Source organism: Tursiops truncatus, chromosome 1 (genome assembly GCF_011762595.2).
Source record: "Tursiops truncatus isolate mTurTru1 chromosome 1, mTurTru1.mat.Y, whole genome shotgun sequence".
Lineage (NCBI taxonomy): Eukaryota > Metazoa > Chordata > Mammalia > Artiodactyla > Delphinidae > Tursiops > Tursiops truncatus.
Window position 1 is genome coordinate 6,367,682 of NC_047034.1, and position 22,038 is coordinate 6,389,719.

Genomic DNA, 22,038 nt, shown 5'->3' on the forward strand with positions numbered 1-22,038 from the left:
TATTTGGAACAATAAATTAGAAAACCAATACATCTAATATGAAGAGGTATATTTTGAAACTGATGGTTCTTTGGACATATGTTCAGGTACTTGTTTGGCTTACTTCATTTACTCAAAAATGTGCTCATTAAAATTATGTCTCTGTGTGTATGTGTTTGAATTTGCAGGGAAACAGCATTATTTTGATTCTGTTATTAAGTACCCCCTCTTTTAGGCACTGTATATACCTTATGAATAATTCTTACAATACAAAATGTACAGTGTGTAAGTATTATATTACAAATGTGGAAATCAAGGTTCTGAAATTAGGTAACAGTAGATAGTATGTATAGTAGGGTGGAGAACTCATGTCTGTTTGCATGGAGGTCTTTTCTTTTTTTAAATAAAACACTGGGTTTTTTTTGTTTGTTTGTTTTTTTGCAGTACGTAGGCCTCTCACTGTTGTGGCCTCTCCCATTGCAGAGCACAGGCTCCTGATGCGCAGGCTCAGCGGCCATGGCTCATGGGCCCAGCCACTCCGCGGCATGTGGGATCTTCCTGGACCGGGGCACGAACCCGTGTCCCCTGCATCAGCAGGCGGACTCTCAACCACTGCGCCACCAGGGAAGCCCAAAACACTCATTTTAATGTTTCATTGGTGCAAACTTTTTGTGAGTTTAAACAAGAGTATAGTTTGCCAGATCCAAAGTTAAATTTCTTTCTGCAAAATAAATTGCCATTTGAAATGCTTACTTGCATTTCATTTTAAATAAGAAATTACTAAAAGTTTATTAAGCACTTTTTTAAACTCACCAAAACCTAATGTATAAATTTCAAAAGTAACAGTTGGGCAAGGGTAGGTTTTCCACAGTGAGTTTGTATAGTATATGTTCTCCTCAGAACAGTCTACAATAAGTTGGATTAAAAAGTGTTCTCCGAGTAGGCAGCTCAAATTATTTAAGTAGAGACCCACATTTGAGAAGAAATATCTTAATAAATCTCCTACTTATCATGTTTCTAGATTCTAGAAGGACTTGCATCAAGTTTCAAGGGCAACTAATTTGTAAGATGGGGGAAACAAATCTGGAGAGGGAGGGGGAAAGGAGAAGCAAAGTAGCAGAATGCTGTTACATACGTGAAATGAAATTTTCTAACATTTTCTAGTAGGGGTAGAGTGATGAAAAGTATAAAACACAGAATCATGTTACCCAAACTAGAAATGATTCATTGCTTTTTAACCCAATATTAAGCCCTCACGAAATATAATTAGTTCTGTTCCTCACAGTTCTGTACTAAATTATTAAGATGTAAAACACCAATTTTTAGGTGGTACCCTATCATTTAAAGGGTTTCTCTCTGGCCCTGCCACGTATGAAGGAGGAATCTACGGAGTTAAAGAGATACGTCCACTCTGTTTGGTTCTCTTTGTGTCTTCAATTCTGGTATAAAACTCGGAGTGTCCAAGAATTCGAAACCCTATCCTTGCCTTCCAGGATGTTATGGAAGTATAATTTTCAAGGTAGGATGATAGAACATATTTCATATAATGCTTTGATGTCTTGATTTGTTTTTGTTTTTTGATTTTTGTATTTTAAATGTGGGGTTGGCCAAAAGGTTTGGTCGTTTTTTTCCGTAAGATGGCTCTAGTAGCACTTAGTTATCTTTAACTTCATTCAAAATAATTTTGTTAGATTGTATATGACAGCTGTCATATCAGCATGCATTTAGAAAAAGACGTATCAAAATTGGTGAATTTTTGTGTAGCCATTTTAATATTGAAGATGGAAGACAAAAAGCAACATTTTTGGCATATTATGCTTTATTATTTCAAGAAAGGTAAAAATGCAACTGAAACACAAAAAAAAGATTTATGCCGTATTTGGAGAAGGTGCTGTGACTAATTGAACATGTCAGAAGTGGTTTGTGAAGTCTCATGCGGGAGATTTCTCCCTGGACGATGTTCCATGGTCGGGTAGGCCAGTTGAAGTTGATAGCGATCAAATCAAGACATTCATTGAGAACAGTCAATGATATACCATGTGGGAGATAGCCGACATACTCAAAATATACAAATCAAGCACTGAAAATCATTTGCACCAGCTTGGTTATGTGAATCATTCTGATGTTCCGGTTCCACATAAGTTAAGCGAAAAAAACTCTCTAGACTGTATTTCCACATGAGATTCTCTACTTAAACGTAATGAAAACATCACGTTTTTTAAACAAATTGTGACGGGTGACGAAAAGTGGATTCTGTAAAATAATGTGGAATAAAATAGATCATGGGGCAGGTGAGATGAGCCACCACCAACCACACCAAAGGCCAGTCTTCATCCAAAGAAGGTGATGTTGTGTATATGGTGGGAGTGGCAGGGAGTCCTCGATTATGAGCTCCTTCCAGAAAACCAAATGATTAATTCCAAGTACTGCTCCCAGTGAGACCAATTGAAAGCAGCACTCGATGAAAAGCATCTGGAATTAGTCAACAGAAAACCCATAATCTTCCATCAGGATAATGCAAGACCGCTTGTTTTTTTTTGTTGTTGTTGTTGTTTTTATTATTAGCCATTTGCATATATTCCTTGGCACCGTGGCTGTCCATCTTTTGCTTTTTTTTTTTTTTAACATCTTTATTGGAGTATAATTGCTTTACAAAGTTGTGTTAGTTTCTGGTGTATGACAAAATGAATCAGCTATGTGTATACATATATGCCCGTATCTCCTCCCTCTTGCGTCTCCCTCCCACCCTCCGTATCCCACCCCTCTAGGTGGTCACAAACCACCGAGCTGATCTCCCTGTGCTATGTGGCCGCTTCCCACTAGCTATTTTACATTTGGTAGTGTATATATGTCCATGCCACGCTCTCACTTCATCCCAGCCTACCCTTCTACTCCACTGTGTCCTCAAGTCCATTCTCTACATCTGCATCTTTATTCCTGTCCTGCCCCTAGGTTCTTCAGAACCATTTTATTTATCTATTTATTTTAGATTCCATATATATGTGTTAGCATATGATATTTGTTTTTCTCTTTCTGACTTACTTCACTCTGTATGACAGACTTTAGGTCCATCCACCTCCCTACAAATAACTCAATTTCATTTCTTTTTATGGCTGAGTAATATTCCATTGTATATATGTGCCACATCTTCTTTATCCATTCATCTGTCAATGGACACTTAGATTGCTTCCATGTCCTGGCTATTGTAAATAGAGCTGCAGTGAACATTGTGGTACTTGACCCTTTTTGAATTATGGTTTTCTCAGGGTATATGCCCAGAAGTAGGATTGCTGGGTCGTATGGTAGTTCTATTTTTAGTTTTTTAAGGAACCTCCATACTGTTCTCCATAGTGGTTGTATCAATTTACATTCCCACCAACAGTGCAAGAGGGTTCCCTTTTCTCCACACCCTCTCCGGCATTTACTGTTTGTAGATTTTCTGATGATGCCCATTATTACTGGTATGAGGTGATACCTTATTGCAGTTTTGATTTGCATTTCTCCAATGATTAGTCATGTTGAGCATACTTTCATGTGTTTGTTGGCAATCTGTATATCTACTTTGGAGAAATGTCTGTTTAGGTCTTCTGCCTATTTTTGGATTGGGTTGTTTGTTTTTTGATATTGAGCTGCATGAGCTGCTTGTAAATTTTGGAGATTAATCCTTTGTCAGTTGCTTCATTTGCAAATATTTTCTCCCATTCTGAGGGTTGTCTTTTGGTCTTGTTTATGGTTTCGTTTGCTGTGCAAAAGCTTTGAAGTTTCATTAGATCCCATTTTTTTATTTTTGTTTTTATTACCATTTCTCTAGGAGGTGGGTCAAAAAGGATCTTGCTCTGATTTATGTCATAGAGTGTTCTGCCTAGACCACATATTTTTTTTGATGACCAGGCAAAAACTGTTACAGCTTGGCTGGGAAATTCTGATTCATCTGCCATATTCAGTAGACATCGCCCCTTCAGATTTCCATTTATTTCGGTCTTTACAAAATTCTTAGAGGTAAACATTTCAATTCCCTGGAAGACTGTAAAGGGCAGCTGGAACAGTTCTTTGCTCAAAAAATTAAAAAGTTTTGGGAGGATGGAATTATGATATTGCCTGAAAAATGGCAGAAGGTAGTGGAACAAAAGGGTGAATATGTTGTTCAGTAAAGTTCTTAGTTAAAATGAAAAAGGTGTCTTTTATTTTTACTTAAAAATCGAAGGCACTTTTTGGCCAGCCCAATATTTAGACACATGGTATGTGGGCCTTCATATTTATACTTGAGTCAACCCTGCAGATGTTAGAGGCTGGTCTTATTTCAGGGTTCAATAAATGCAAATACCCAACATACTCATAAATTTTCCTTTATGTAGATTTGATACAAATATAATGGATTATGTGTTTCTGTATTTATAGATTATTTGAATAATATTTTCTCCAATTTTCTCTTCCTTCTAATCCTGTAATTGCTCATACCTTTTTTGGTTGAGAAATAATTTGTAACAAAACTGGATCAATTATGCATAAAATGTTTTTTAAACTTTTCTCCTTCAACTCATTCCTTTCTCTTGGTTGTAAAATGTAGCATGCCAATGTGTAAAAATGCAATTAGCACTATTTATTTATTCAGATTGTCACAGTTTTCACCTCCTAAAATTAATGAGAATTTTGGGCTACTTCTTTCCAGGTTTCTCCCAGGAGTCTATGTGTTAATAACATCTGTAATACCTCATGCTGAGGCAGGGAAATAATGAGGTCTCAAGCTCAGATACCCTATTTTCTCTTAAGCCATTATTTCTAAACAAAATGCCTGGAATTTTCTTTAGTAAATTTGAGTTTGGGAACGTTATAAAGGGAAATTATTCACTGATTATTTCTTGCATTTTCTTTTAGCTAACAAACTAATAATGTAATCTGTGGGTATAACAATATACCATCTATAGTGTTATTAATTTCTAAATAAATGTCTCTATTCAAAAATAAATTTGAAATATAATAAAATATAATAAAGATTATTACTGAATATTATTTTAGAATTGAACATTTTTGGTAAATTTCAGAACTTAAATCCTTCAATATTTTGATGGTCATTTTAAATGAGTATATAGCTTATCATTTCTCTATATATAATTGAAATTTTTAGTTGAATTGATTAGCATTGAAGAGGAGTAATGAAATTGAAATGATCATTTTAATCTAGAAGCTCTTATATTTGAGTTATCACTGTTCATCCAAAATTTGCCTTATGCATTTTCTTAAACCATAGGGAATAAAATCACACAACTTGTAGCAAAATAATTAAAAACTGTAAGGAAAAAGAACATATGTAATAAACAATTTAAAGTGATTTCACTAAGGTTCATGGTACACTGGCCTTATAACTTTATTCAGTAGGCCTATGGAAGGAAAAAATAATCCTCTCTGTTTCTCAATTTGGGGGGCCCTCCTGAATGTTGTCTCATATTTTCTTGTCTTCTAAGATAGATACATTTGATAGTTTTTTAAAGATCGTGTTTTGAAATTATGTTTAGTGTAAAGCAATGCAAGGTAGAAGACTATATTTGGAACTTCTGATTTAACAGCACATACAGTCTATAAAATTAAAATTTTGACAGTTTATGTTAAAAATTTGTCAATGCAAATACGATGAATGATGGATATATTGTTTAAACAATTTTCTCCTAAGGTTTTTGGGGTTTTTTTTAACGTTTTTATTGGAGTATAATTGCTTTACAATGTGTGTTAGTTTCTGTTTTATAACAAAGTGAATCAGTTATACATATACATATATCCCCATATCTCTTCCCTGTTGCATCTCCCTCCCTCCCACCCTCCCTATCCCACCCCTCTAGCTGGTCACAAAGCACCAAGCTGATCTCCCTGTGCTATGCGACTGCTTCCCAATAGCTATCTGTTTTACTTTTGGTAGTGTATATATGTCCATGCTACTCTCTCACTTCATCCCAGCTTCCCGTTCCCCCTCCCCATGCCTCAAGTCTGTTCTCTACGTCTGCATGTTTATTCCTGCCCTGCCACTAGGTTCATCAGTACCATTTATTTTAGATTCCATATATGTATGTTAGCATACATTTTCCTGTTGTTTTTCTCTTTCTGACTTACTTCATTTTGTATGACAGTCTCTGGGTCCATCCACCTCTCTACAAATGACTCAATTTCATTCCTTTTTTATGACTGAGTAATATTCCATTGTATATATGTGCCACAGCTTCCTTATCCATTCATCTGTCAATGGACATTTTTTTCTTTTTTTTTTAACAGTTTCCCAGAGTGGCATTTATTTATTTTTTTTAACATCTTTATTGGACTATAATTATTTTACAATGTTGTGTTAGTTTCTGCTGTATAACAAGGTGAAGCAGCTGTATGTATATATATATCCCCATAGCTCCTCCCTCTTGCATCTCCCTCCCACCTTCCCTATCCCACCCCTCTAGGTGGTAACAAAGCACCTAGCTGATCTCCCTGTGCTATGCGACTGCTTCCCAATAGCTATCTATTTTACATTTGGTAGTGTATATATGTCCATATATACACTACCACTCTCTCATTTTGTCCCAGTTTACCCTTCCCCCTCCCCATGTCCTCAAGTCCATTCTCTAGTAGGTCTGTGTCTTTATTACCGTCTTGCCCCTAGGTTCTTCATGACCATTTTTTTTTATTCCATATATATGTGTTAGGTTTTAATTAGATTACTTTAAAATGCACAACAGTGAGAATTTCTGAATGTTTTATTAAAATGATAAAATTTTATTTCCCAAGAGCAAACTCTAGTCACTAAATAGCATTTGTGAATTGAAATTATTTTTCTTATTAGGCTTAAAACTTTAAGCGACTTTTTCTTTCTCAGTTTGCGAATCATTTGTTCAGTTTTGGAAAAAAAAATATCAATAGCACAAATACACTCATATTTACTTTACTGTATTTTGTAGATTTAAGTTTGATAGCTTGAGGGTGTTTTATATTTTTATATCTTCTGAATGTGTAAAACAGTGACCTAAAGTTTTGAACTCCTGATATACCACAAGATAATCTTTTCCCTCGATCTTTAACTTTGAGGTAAATACAGATATTTTTCTTAATCTTAATTGATATATCTCCTTCTCTACCATGATGAAGAACTTAATTCTCCTTCATTTTAATTTACAATACACTCAGAACAATCAATATTTGCTGAAAAACTTGTAATTAATTTTCTTCTTCACTTTAAATTTTCAATGGACAAAAAGTAATTCGAGACTTCTTGTAATAGAATTTTGCATGAAAAGAACTTTTTTTTTTTTTATAACATGTCATTACAATGTGCAAAGCAGTCTCTTTTACAATCCTATGGGCCAATTATGCTTTTTTTTTTCTTTTTTTTACAAATGCAGAAAATGAGATTCAGAGAGAATAGATATTGGGACTATAATTCAAATTTTAGATATTTGTCTGTAGATTATAAAAGTATTTCTTTTGTGCAGTAGCTTCCTTTGCAGAGTCTTGAAACAATCTTCAGGTACTTCAGGTGGCTGTTCAAAAGTTATGGAACGTATCACTCAGGGTTGTTACTAGAGCAGAATAGATGTTTATGCGAAGGATACTAGGTAACTTTTTTATTACTTTTTTTTTAATTGGAGTATAGTTGAGTTACAATGTTGTGTTAGTTTCAGGCTTACAGCAAAGTGAATCTGTTATACATTTACATATATCCACTCTTTTTTTTAGATTCTTTTCTGTATAGGCCATTACAGAGTATTGATTTGAGTTCCCTGTGCTATACAGTAGGTCCTTTTTAGTTATCTGTTTTATATATAGTAGTGTGTATATGTCAATCCCAATCTTCCAATTTATCCCTCCCCCTCTTACCCTCTGGTAACTATAAGTTTATTTTCCACAACTGTAACATTATTTCTGTTTTGTAGATAAGTTCATTTGTGCCCCCCTTTCTTTTAAGATTCCACGTATAAGCGATATCACATGATGTTTGTCTTTCTCTGACTTACCTTACTCAGTATGACAATCTCCAACTCCATCCACGTTGCTGCATATGACATTATTTCATTATTTTTTATGATATTGTAGGACTGGTTTGATGAGGAAACCACTGCCCTTCTCACTGACTACTGAGTGCCACAAGTTGCTCCCTGCTGGAAACACACCCTATAGACTTTCCTGCTACAATGGAAGAAGCAAGAACTCTACTACACAGATTTCTTTCATCAAGAACTCCACGGTGAGGGAAATCTTTGTGAATTATATCTCCTGGAGTGTTCAGAATTGAGGTCCTTTTTAGCCCCCAAATCAAGCTCAGTCTGATTGGCAAAGCCTTGATACATAACTTGGACCCCTTAGCTGTAAGGGCTGCGGAGGGAGTATATGGCGTTTTCACATCCTATGGTGAGTCAGATCTATAACTGAGATCATAAGGTGTAGACAGAGGTGGGTCCAGTTATTATTTCTGGGGTTTCTTGAGTAGTAGTAGTGTAGTGGTGATGGTAATAATAATAAGATATAAAATTAGGTGTAGGAACTTTAAATAGGTCTGAATAGAAGTGGTTAAAGATGAAGTCTTTACCTAGATATGGATTATAGGAGAAAGACATTGTCTTCTGAAATTAAGTTTGACATTAGCTGTAGATATTTGTGGTTTTTCTTTGTCAGATTAAAAAAGGTCCCTTCTATTCCAAGTTTGCTGAGAATTTTGTTTTCAGTCATGAATGGATGCTGAATGTTGGCAAATACTTTTTCCTCACCTATTGCTATGATCCTTTGTTTTTGTCTTTGTTAACTGTCTTAAGATAATGAATTGCACTGATTAGTTTTCAAATGTTGAACTAGCCTTGCATTCCTAACATAACTCTCCTGATTGTGCTTTTTTGTTTGTTTTTATATATTATTTAAATGTGCTAGTATTTCATTAGGAAATTTTACATCTATTTTTATGTCATATTGTTCTTTTTATTATTATTTCTGTCTTGTGTGTCAAAAGATGCTGGCCTCCTCAAGTGAGTTGAGAAGGGCTGCTGTCTCTTAAATTTTCTGGGAGACATTTTTAAGAACTGGCATTAATTCTTCCTTAAATGTTTGTTGTAATTCACCAGTGAAGCCACCTATGCCTGACATTTTCTTTTTCAGAAAGGTTTTAGCTGCAAATTTAGTAATGAACTATGAAATGATCTCTGAAAGTATAGTCTTGTAGCTACAAATTTAGTACTACTCATGTTATCTATTTCTTCTAGGGTGAGTTTAGATAATTTGAGTCTTTCAAGGAATTGATCCATTTCATCTAAGTCGCCAAGTAATAATACTATACATTTCTCTCCCATCTTGATGTAAGTGTATTCTTCAGATTTGATAGGTTGTCTTTTCATTTTCATTTAGTTCAAAATGTTTTCTGTTTTTCTTTGAGACTTCTGCTTTGGTCAATGTAGTATTTTGTAGAGTTTTGCTTGCTTTTTAAAATATTCGTAGGTGTATCTGATATCCTGCTTTTTTTTATGTTTAATTCTCTTTCTGTCAGAGAATATTGTCTGAATAATTTTAATTCTTTGAAATTCAATAAGATTTGTTTAGTGACCTAGGATATGATCTAGCTTGCTAGACAAGGCCATTGCTAAATCATGTGGGTCAAGTCTTCCTTGTGTGTTACAGTTTTACGATGTGGAGGATATTTAGAATCAGGGTATTCTGCCTCTAAATTCCAGTAGTTTATAACAATTATTTTGCAACCAAGTTTTCCTCAGAAATTTTTAGATGCCTGATGGGGGCAACAATGCTTCCTATTGAAAATAACTAATTTAAAGAATCATGGGTTGGATTCTTCTCTCCCCTCCGTGTCAGCTTGTATTTTTCTCCCTCTTTCTTAGCTCTGTAGTTCTTCCAGGCTACTTTGTAGCAATTTCATTCTAAAGCATCACCTTCCACTGGAACCCAAAGGTCTGGGGGAGATTCAAGCTCCCAATGGATTCATCTGAGGTTAACCCAACCTGGAGCCTGGAGTCTCCTCAAATGTCCATCGATGAAAATTCCCAGGAAATTCCAGTTGCCTCTCAAACTATGTCTGAAGTGTTAATAAAGGACCTCAGTAACTTGACCCTCAACCCTAGTATCAAATTGCCCTTCATTCTACCACAATGTCTACCTCAACGGACTGGGCGGTTACTTGGTGAAAACATAGCCTGTAGGAGAGGGGTGAGGACCATGTTAACTGATCAGGGAGATAAGATGGAGCAGCTGATTCAATCTATTAAAAAGCACTACTGCAAAGGAGTTTCTCCATCTGACTCTCAAAGAGAACCACTGCAGAACGACATTGAGACTCCCTCAAGAGTGCAAAGATTTAGATGTAGCTGTCGTTTTTGCCGGTCTCATAGAGATCCTTCTGAGGATAATTATGAGAATTATTACACCAATAAGTATTACAGTAATTATGACACGGAGTCCGATGAGCCATAAACCTCATTCTTGTACCATTTTTTCTTGCTGGTAATTTTAGGATCATTATGAAGCAGCTTGGGAAATATTGTGTACCAATATTTTGATAACCTATATTATAAGTTCTGGGATGTCTTTTTCTTGCATCTCTTTTCTACCTTAATACAGTAACTTATAAGGAATCTATGTAGCTTGCATTTGAATGACTTGAATATACTTTAGTTCCACTTTGTGAAACAAATTAACTTGTGTGGAAGGAATGTGAAGAAAACATTGGGTGGATTGGCCACAGCATTGTTAGAACAGCATGTTGAATTGTAATAAAAATTTTTGATGTCCTATTTCAAAAAAAAAGAAACATGAATATTACAATTATTTCATCAATTAGGTATTTTAGATTTACTTGTTCTCAATCCTATTTAAACCATCATAAAATGTGATAATTATTAATTCATTTTACTTTAGTCAAATGTTAAAAATGTAAAATTCAGGATAAAATTACTTAGTAAATTGGTGTTTTAATGTAGTGTTCTGTCTCTGAATATGTGTGTGTATGTATGTGTGTATGTGTGTGTATGTATGTGTGTATGTGTGTATGTATGTGTGTATGTGTGTGTGTGTGTGTGTATGTACACTAGTATATGTTAATCATTGTCCTTATTGGATATTTTGTTTTTTCTTTCATTGTATTCATCTATATTTGCAGAATTAATAACATCTGCACAAGAACTGCAAAGAAATTCCTTCCTCATATTTATAACTTTGTTTGTGATGAAATTGATGTAGATCCCTTAAAGGAAGTAATTACTTCTTAGTTTTTATCCAAGGGAATGTGGCCTGAGCAAGTGTCTCTTGATTGGTGGTGGTGGACGAAGTGTGAGCCCTTTGAAAAAATCACTTAATAATGGTAGCTTTTGAGGTAGCAATTTCGACCACCTGCACTGGACCATCTGGACTCATCATTATTTCTGCTCTGTGAAGTAGGTTGTCATTATGGTTCACACAAACACATTTCTGTTTTTTCATAACTAGAACAGTTCACCTGGGACAAAGAATAGGAGAAATCTACTGTACAGAAATCCTTCATGCAGAGAGGATAGCTTGATTAAATATTATTAATGGAATTTAAATTTTTTTCTCTTATTTTTCTGTCCAACAAATTCTGTTCCTATTTCCTTTACTGATGTAGAGGACAGTGATTTGAAAAGTCACAAACAGTTCATCCCTTGGTTGAGATAAGTACACCTTCATAGCTTGTTGTATCAACTTTGTACTCATAGAGTTGGTAATAACTATTTGCAACTGATTGATAATAAGTGATAGACTTTTTTTTTGGTAACTTTCTCAAATTTAAACTACATAAAGTAGTGTAAGAACAAGGTCCCTGGTGAATATATAAATTATTTTTTAAAATATAGGTTCAATTGAACCACTTTTTCTCAACTTCTCTAATAAATCAAACAACCCAAATCAACATTATTATGTCAAATTCTTCTTTGCACTCCAATAAATATCAGCACATTCCACAAAACCAGTTAGTAGTAAAAGTATTACTCCTACTAAAATGTACTTTCTTGAGGGTTTACTTTGTGCTAGATACAATGTTTTATTATCTAATTTAATTTAATCTTCCCAATAAAACATGGGTTGATGCTATTTCTAGCAAATGGAAGACCTAGAAACTGTCTCAAAAGTTTCCATTCTTCAATAATTCTATTTTTTTCTCAAAGAGTAGAAATTAGTCTAGTTAGGAGGTTGTGAGTATGAAAAGTATATCCAAGGAAGTGATAACAGAATGTGCAAAGTATGAACGCAGCCTGGCTTCTTTACTGGTCCGTAAGGAGATCTATAAATGGTTAGAGGATAAAATTCAAAGAACACAATTACAAAGAGTGAAGCTGTGTTGATACTTAGGGGCAAAATCAGGGAGGGCTTTGCAAATGACACTGAGAAGTCTGGACTTACCCATGAGAGCATCAGGGAACCACTGAAGGATTTAAGGCAGACAAATAATATCCTTATAATGCTTAAGAAAATGTTATTCTGCTTTTATGCTTAACGTATTATAAGACTGTAAGACTGCAAACAGAATGACCATTTATGAAACTGACCCTATATTAAAGTTGCTTGATGGCCATGTCCTGCATTTGAATCATAGAATCATAGTGTCTTTTGTGGTTTATTATAAAGTAAGATTTAACAATAACACCCCAGTTTCTGGATAGGAGATTTGACAATTTCTGTTTGTTGCTTTGTCAAGAGCTTAAGTAACCTAGGAAAAATTTGGAGAGCACTGCAGTTTGAGGACTTTGGATAAATTTATCTACATTATACTTCTTCCTCTTGTGTAGAACTCTATGCTGTGACCAGTTTCTGCAATACAGCTTTCTTTCAAAGCATCTTTCCCTATGAGAATTTAACTATGTGAAAGCCCAGTTTTCCTCTGGGTCCATGCCCCCATTCCTTTAAGGAAGAAAATCTTTCCCACTCTCCTTTATCTGCTTCCTGCTTGGGGAAGGCAGCAGGCAAACCCTACTTCGTCCAGCACTGTTGATTGTGTAAGTGTGTCTGTTCTACAGCATAAAGGGATTCAAGTCTTGTCCCCATTTGCCTGTGCTTTGTCTGTTCTTACCACCTGACCACACCTATCAAGCCTCTGTGTTAGTGGAATACTTGTAAAGTCTTTCCAGTTATTTTTCTGGGGCATTGCTCTCCATCAGGAGGGTAAATTGTGACTCAGTCTTGGCATGATTTTTGTAGCTTTGTCTGATGTATACCACACAAAATGTATCTAGTTTCAAGCAGCTGTGCAGATTTGTCCACTTTTTGTACATAATGTGAGTCATTTAATGGAGATAAGAATTTGAGAGGTATAATTAGCACTTAAAACCAAGGCATTACACTATTCAGAACTTTTCCCCCCTATACTTTCAATGTCTTCTTTTCCACTGTTTTCTTTTGTTCAGCTTACAGACATATATAAAATTTCTCTATCTGAAAATCTTAGTTCTATATTGGCCTTGTGATCCTACTTTTCCATCTTTCTTCATTATTTCATCACCAAGATTCTTCAAAACATAGTGTCAGGCTTCCCTGGTGGTGCAGTGGTTGAGAGTCCGCCTGCCGATGCAGGGGACACGGGTTCATGCCCTGGTCCAGGAAGATCCCACATGCCGCGGAGCGGCTGGACCCATGAGCCATGGCCGCTGAGCCTGCGCGTCTGGAGCCTGTGCTCTGCAACAGGAGAGGCCACAACAGTGAGAGGCCCGCGTACTGCAAAAAAAAAAAAAAAAAAAAAAAAAAATCTCAAGTATCCTCTTCACACAGAATTTCACTTTCAGATGTCTTAATCACAGGCATCATTATTGCTTATGGTTTGCTCAGCAGAAGCCTTGAGAGGTTTTAAAGGTTATATTTCTAAAGCACTGCCTCTGTTTGGCTTCTGGTACAACGTATTCTGCCTTATCTCCTACTATCTCTCTTATCATTAATTTATAATCCCTGGATTGAAAACTTAACAATATGCTTTCTTTGTTTGCTTCTTACATATTGCTACATCCCATGTTCCTCCCTAAAACCTTTTTGTTATCCTGTTCTAATGCACCCTTCACTTTTGAACTTGTTCTCTCCCATGTTGTCAAATACCATCTCTTTGTAGGTGATTTTAGATCACTTATTTAGCCCATAGCATCTTCAAAAGTTTTGTCCTCTATATCAGAGTGCTTACTTGACAACTCCACTACAAAATCCACAGATATCTCCTTACTATTCCTGTCTTTCTTTTCTCGATTACAGATGCTTTTCTTCAACCAGTCATTCAGGAAATAAACTTGTGAGCTATATTTAATCTTTACTTTGCTTTACTCCTATTGCCACAAGTTCTAAAGTTTGTATTTTTGTACCTTTTGTTCATTTGTTTGGTTCCAACTCCACAGCTAATGCCTTAGCTCAGACTCTCATTTTCTCTTCTCTCAACTATTGTCATATTTTCCAAAATTGTTCCTCTGCCTCTTAAATTTCTTTGTTTGTCCTCTCCATGGCTGCCAGGGTAATCTTTCTAAAATGCAAGATTTCCCATATTACTCCATTGCTCAAATATCTTCACAATTTCTTACAGTATAAAACTCAAAACTGTCAGTGCGTTGTACCTTCTGTGATCTGGGTGTTCCAAATGCCCAGGACTTTAATTGCTTTACCCCAAACCTCTCCAATTCAACCTTATCCAAATTTTTATAGTTCTGCAGGGCACCATATTTTGTGGCTCAGGTGATTTTGGGGGTTATCCTTCATTTCAAAAATGACTTTGTTTACTGACCAGCAACCTCTCATCCACCAGCATTCAACTAATTTGCTACCTTTCCTGAACTCGTCAAATGAAATGATTAATTTTTCCTTTGGGACCTCACTATTTCCTGTACATTCTACCCCTAAAACATCTAGCAAATTTATTTATTTTCATATCTGTCTCACTCTATAATCAGTCAAATGAGTTCAGGCAGTCAGTCAGCAAATATTTAATGAGAATTTTCTTTGATGGGATTAGGGTCTATGAAGACAAGTAAGACAAACTTTTGGGAATCATAATCTTAAAAGTTTTTTTTTTTTTTCTGCACTACTCAAAGGATCAATCACACGATTGTAGCAGACTTTAGAAACATTATATCTATATCTACCTATCTGGAAGATTCAGTAAAATTGATTAAATTGGTAAATAATTAAATGATTTATTGGCAAATAATTATATTCGTAAATAAAATAACATGCTCCCAATTTCTCTATATATACCTTAATCTTCTCTACTGTTTAAGGTTAGTTCCCACCATGGAACTTTCCTCAGTTATTTCACCAGGTCTGGAATCGCAATCTAGCTGTGCTGTCGTCTGTGTTGTCTAGGCTTCTATTAACATTTCTAAGTTTTTGGGTAATGATCCCCATTTCATAGGCTTATTGTGCAGACTTGGGGAGATAACTGTATGTAAATCTCAGTTCATATTAGGTTCATAATACATTTTTTGTTGCTTTAGTTCCCAAATTATAAATTATAAGGTGTTTGTTCCACCCATTGTGGCCATTAGCAATTTTTTCTTCTATTTTATTTCTATGAGTATTTCTTAGTTCTATGAATAGCAAATTTACTCCTAGGATGACTAAACTTTTATTTCTTTACTCCTACCATTGTCTCACACAGTGTCTTATATTTCAAGGTTGCTTAAGTTATTTATTTGTGGAATGAATATATTTAGTCTACATATGCTAGCCCCTTCACTTTATAAACTACAAGCACTCCTATCATGGATACACACAGACACAACTCACACATGTAAGGCTCCTGAATAAAGAATTCTTCTACTGGATTATGAATTCTTCCACTGGCTTGGGAAATCATTTAAATTTTTTTTAATGCTTATTCTTTTTGTTAATAGGAGGGAGAAAATTGTGTTCACATAACAAGAAAAAAAAACGCCTAAAATATCCAGAAAAATTTAATCAGGAAGAACAGGAATTATACAAGGAATATATAAAATTTTATTTAAAAATTATAGAATAGAAATGGAACAAACAGAAAGATATACCATGTTCCTATATGAGTATGTAGATTATCGTAAATATGCAGTTGTTTATATCCAGATGGGGTGATGGAAGTTGGAGAAATAGAGCATTCTGGTCAATTATTAACATTGTTATACAGTGTTTTACTTCTTAACTTTATTTTCTAAAAAGAATAATTATGGAATGTGCTGGGTTGTAAAGCAATGCATTATGAAAATCCTCAAGTAGAAGCTAAGCTACAAGCCCCTGGAGATGTAATAGAAGAAAAGACAGCACAGGGGTAAATAGGACCACATGACCCTCAAAACCTTTCTCAAAGAAAGTAATACTATGATTTTATCAAGACTCAAAGATTGTTCTATGAGCCAATAGCATTGCTATCTAAACTCGTATTCTTTTCTTAAAAGTTTATACCAGTGAAAACTAAGTTTAAATTTCTCAAACCTGAAGGATGAAAGTACTTTCTTTGCAAAGAAATGTCCCTCATACCTTTAAGTTTATATAGAACTAATAAAAATCGAGTTTTGAGGAGCAAGTTGGCCCCAGGAATAATATTATGTAATTGGGTATCCTTTTAGCCATGCCACACATTTTCTAAACTTTTATATATATAGACTAAAGAGTATTTCCTTTTGATTCAGTCTCTCACTTCAAATTTTTGACCCAATGAAACTTGTTTAAGAAGAGCGAAACTAAAATATATTTCCTACATAAGACAAGTTTAGAACGCTAAGATGTTCTTAGCCTTAGATGTTAGAACGTTAGATGTTAGAACGCTAAGATGTTCCAAGGACAGTTTTGTTTCCAGTTTAGAATTAACAGCTCATGTACAATATGATCAATCTCTAATAAAATTAACACAGTATCTTTTTCTTCTTAGATGAAGTGTTTCCCTTCTTCAGCTCCTAATAAGCAGAGCCTGCCCTCTGAACAGTTCTGTTTCACTTCACTAGGAAGCTGAGTGGTCCCTTCACACCCCAACTTAAAGTCAGCCACCATGGTCCCCAGGTCCTAATGCAGCCCTGGAACAGCTCCTTGAAAGCGAATGAACATCAAGTATATTCATAACAGTTCCAACAAAGTCCCGTGAATCCACTTACATTGCTTAGGCAACACACTTTAAAAAGGAGGACTTATTTTTAGTACATGGAACTCCCTCTTTTTCAAAGGATCCATACTGAGTGGGATCGAAGTAGATGAAAAAGAGCTTTCTTCTCCCCCAACTGCACACTTCATGCAGATGCAACACCACAAAGATTATGTTTAAAATGTTTTCTAAGTGCATTTTATGAGTATTGAATATAAAATGTTCTTTCTTCCTCGTTGCAAAATCACACCACTAGTGCTGTTCCTATTCCATGACTATTACAATTAGTACGACTACTCATGCATTTAGTATGCGTCTGCTGCCACCGGACACCACTATCACAGTCATCCTTTTAAAAACTGGTAAGCTGAGACAAAGAGGTTAAGTACGACAGAAAAGATTACACAAAACTGGTACACAGCATCTCTTTAAATCAAGAGAGAATCAGAAAACATGATACAGAGATTGGCCTTTTACTTTGGTTCTTCACAAGTTGGCCACTCATTTGATATCCATAAATATCAATGGAGAACCAGCTTGCTTTTTGGCTTCCAAATGCATTCAGCTTCTCTGATGGGTAGTTTGGGGGTATTGCCACCCTACTAGTGCCACCAGTGTAACTGTGCTGTGTACAATCTCCCACTTAAGTCAAGATGAGCTTTTTATTTGAGAGACAGAGAGAGAGAGAGGGAGAGAGAAGGATCTCTAAAATAGTCTGAATCAGTAAACCCTAGTAATAGTATTGTTTCAAAAATAATTATGTCCTTTAATACTTATGAATACTATGTTCCAGTTTAAAAAGCAGAAAAGAAAGAAATGCAGCTTCCTAGCATTTAGAAATTACTAGATGTTACCATGCATTTCACTTTGGTACAGTAGGTATGAAAACCTAAGTGTCACAAAAACTAAGGCCTATAAATATCTACAAACTAAAAGGGATTTTTGTTTACATATTAAAAATAATAATGCAGTGTTAGCAAAGATATTTTTTTACAACCAGTGATGAGTGTATACAGATTCATAATATATTGGTAGAGAAATTAATTCAGTTTTAGAAACATTTTAAGAAATCTGGTCATAAAGTGGCTAAGGTTGAGCAGTTTCAATGTAGATTACATGTAAATCACAGTTCTAAATTACTACCTGTATAAACTTTGATAAACTACTATACCTCTCTAAAATGGGGATAATATAAACTGGATCACAGTGTTGTCTTAAATATCCTATGCACCAATTTATGTAAAGCAATACATATTTTACTGCACACCATAAGAACTAAATGTGAACTTATAATATTAACAATATTTTATTGTATAATAATTAAAACTTTTAAGTAATTAATTTTTCAAAGACAATAGGCAAAATACAATGAAAAGTTATCTTTCTGTAATATATTCAAGGAAGCCTAAAAGAATAATTTTGGCTGTACAGAAACGTAGTTTCTTTACAGCTTCTCTCAAAAATAGTAGTCTAGGTATGCTAGTTTTATTCATACATCCAATAGTTATTTTACAGCTACTATGTTCCAGGCACTGTGCTAGGCTACTGATAAAGATTGGCGAACAGAAAAAAATAGTCTCTGCCCCACGGTATCAATAGTCTATCGTTTGGGTCCAATTATATGGTAAAAATAAAGACCATTTTGTGAGTTATGTTGGTAATAGGAGTCTAGTTACAAAAACAGCAAGAAAACAGATAATAACAATGCCATAAAGTAAAACAATAAAAGCTCTGATGATTTTCAATAAGTTCCTACAAGTTACAGCTAGGGATAAAATAAGCTTCTATAATTTCACAAGTATTTCATTTACAATTGAGCATATGACAATATATACGCAAAGAAGCTATTCAACTAACACTGGTAAAATAAATTGTAGGGGCAAAAGAACAGATAATGAAATAGGCAAGAAAAGAAATATATGGCCTTAGAATTGAACCTCTTTCTAGAAACCATAGAAGAGCCTAAAGAATTATTTTAATAAAATAATAGTTAATATTTTGTAGCTGCTTACTGCATGCTATAAAATATGCAAAGCTATATGTATGTTTTATGTCATTTAATTATTTCAATATTACTGCCACCTTATACATGAGAACATTAGAATTTAGATGGTGTTGATAATTTGTCCAAAGTCACAGAACAAGTCATTGCCAGGACACGGGACTCAAATCCAGACCTTCATGTCTCCAAATTTCGACCACTCATCTGCTATATTCTATGGACTGTGATTGAAAAATTCTGGATCCTAAACAATATCTCTTTTTAATTAAACTTATTCTCTGGTGCTTTTCTTTCTTTTCTCTGGATAGCATCTAGCTCAGACTCAGGAGACTGAATTAATTTATGAACACAATAAAATTGAAAAAAGGAGGTGAATTAAATGACAGGAAAAACAGCAATCATATGATGATGCAAGTCACTATGTATTTTATTTCTGAGTAATTTTATTACCTTTATTAAAAAAAAAAAAAAAACCCAGGGAGCTCTACTAGAAAATTACCAAAAGGTCAGGTGACAATTGACTATTTATCATTTAATTACTCTACATATTTTATGAATATCTATTATTGATATTAACCAGTGTTTAAAATTAAAGTAAAATATGTGAATTAAAATACCCTTTAAAATCGATTTTCATAGAATATTATAGGAAATACAGAAAAAAATTATGAAAACCACAAAAAATTGCATATTTAATAATTTCTTCTATCCAATCAGAAATCTATTATCAATTGTAACTTAATTGTCTTTTTAAATTTTATTTATTTATTTTTGACTGCGTTGGGTCTTTGTTGCTGCGCACAGGCTTTCTCTAGTTGTGGCGAGCAGGGACTACTCTTCATCGTGGTGTGCGGGCTTCTCACTGCGGTGGCTTCTCTTGTTGCAAAGCACGGACTCTAGGCATACGGGCTTCAGTAGTTGTGGCTCATGGGCTCTAGGGCACAGGCTCAGTAGTTGTGGCTCACAGGCTTAGTTGCTCCACAGCATGTGGGATCTTCCCAGACCAGGGATCGAACCCGTGTTCCCTGCATTGGTAGGCAGATTCTTAACCACTGTGCCACCAGGGAAGTCCCATAACTTAATTTTCAATTTCCTTTCAACCTTAATTAGAATTGGGCTGTTGGAGAAATAATTATCCATCAAACGCAAAATTATAGCAACATACTATGCCATGTACAATAATTATGCTTTTTTGAATTATTTTAAGGATTCATAAGACTCTACAAACATAAACATGAAGGATGCTTACTATTCAGTAGAAGGAGAAAAGAACAGGCAATCATCTAGCAAGCCTGAAACATTCAAGAACAGCTTTCAAATTGTTACCCCAGTGTCACAGAACACCCTTTATCTCTGGGCCAAAATCATCAAGATAGATTTCAGTTACTTTGGTCTCAGAAGCCACAGCCTTATCTGAGAATGGGTATGATATATGCTATGTAGTTATACAGTCAACATTTGGCTGCATGATCTGACTCAACAATTAAAACAAGATAAAATAGCAGAAACGAGAGGCAAACCATCTATCTGAAACTCATATGATACTATATATGTACTTATATATGTGCATATGTGTGTCTATATTTACAAGATAGATACAGGATGCCCCTTGACATGTTTCAAACTCTAGTACAGAACTGTTTAAATCACTAATCAGCACATTTAATCTTTGATTGGCCAAGGATCAGCAGTATGGCTTCAGGCATGTCTAGAGATAAACTCAGGTTTGCAAAGAACAGTTGAGAAAAACCCTGTGTGTATATATGCTGTTAAAAAATGCTGGCACTGGATTTTAATCTAGTACAACACAAAACACTCGTACATTGTTGGTGGGAATGCAGCCACTGTGGAAGACAGTATGGAGGTTCCACATGATCCAGCAATTCCACTCCTGGGTATTTACCCCAAGAAAATGAAAACACTAATTAGAAAAGATATACACACCCCTATGCTCATTGCAGCATTATTAACAATAACCAAGATATGGAAGCAACTTAACTGCCCATCAATAAATAAATGGATAAAGAAGATGTGGTGCACACACACACACACACAGGAATATTTGCCATAAAAAAGACTGAGATCTTGCCATTTGAGACAACATGGTTGGATGTGGAGGATATTATGCTAAGTGAAATAAGTTAGAGAATGACAAATACTGTATGATTTCCCTTATATGTGGAATCTAAAAAACAAATGAACAAACATATCAAAACAGAAATAGAGCCATAGATACAGAGAACAAGCAGGTGGTTGCTAAAGTGGAAATGGGTTGGGGGGATGAGTGAAATAGGTGAGGCAGATTAAGAGGTACAAAACTTTCAATTACAAATAAATGTGTCACAGGTATAAAATGTACAGTGTGGGGAATATAGTCAGTAATTACAAAATATCTTTGTATGGTAAAAGATGACAACTAGACTTATGGTGATCAGTTTGAAATGTATAGAAATATCAAATCACTATGTCGTATACCAAGAACTAACATAGTGTTGTAGGTCAAGTATACTTCAAAAACAAAAAAACCAACAAACATAGCAAAAAGGTCAGATTTGTGGTTACCAGAGGTAGGAGGTGGGGGGAAGGGGGATTGGATGAAGGTGGTCAAAAGTCAAAAGGAAAAAAATAGAAAATCCTGCCACCATGGATTTTAATACAACACAAAAGCAGTTCAATTATTTAAATGACCATTTTGTCATATTTACACACAAGCGTTAATTGACCTAAAATTTAGGTGGATTAAACCATTTTAAATAATGTCTATAAAAGCACATAATAGCATTAAAACACAATTCCCCAAAATGGAAGGCCTTACAATAGCACATTCCTACAATGAGGAGAAAATATTTGGAAGGGCTGGGTAAGCCTTGTACTATATTGCATACCACCACTCTGAAGTAGGTTTATCTGGACATGCAAATGCTTTCACATGTGAATCTTAGCTTACTTCCTTTGAGAAACAAAAGTATATAAGCAAAATCATTGCAGCACCTTCCCAAATAAT

At 34.9% G+C, this 22,038-nt stretch overlaps 1 long non-coding RNA gene across 1 annotated transcript in view; it reads left to right on the forward strand.

Moving 5' to 3' along the window:
- The window catches only part of LOC109547496 (uncharacterized), a 132,368-nt gene that overhangs the window by 104,712 nt on the left and 5,618 nt on the right, over positions 1 to 22,038 (forward strand). Inside the window, exon 2 of the long non-coding RNA XR_002173260.2 lies at positions 8,044 to 8,194. This is a non-coding gene — a long non-coding RNA (uncharacterized lncRNA). The remainder of the gene's footprint in view (positions 1 to 8,043; positions 8,195 to 22,038) is intronic.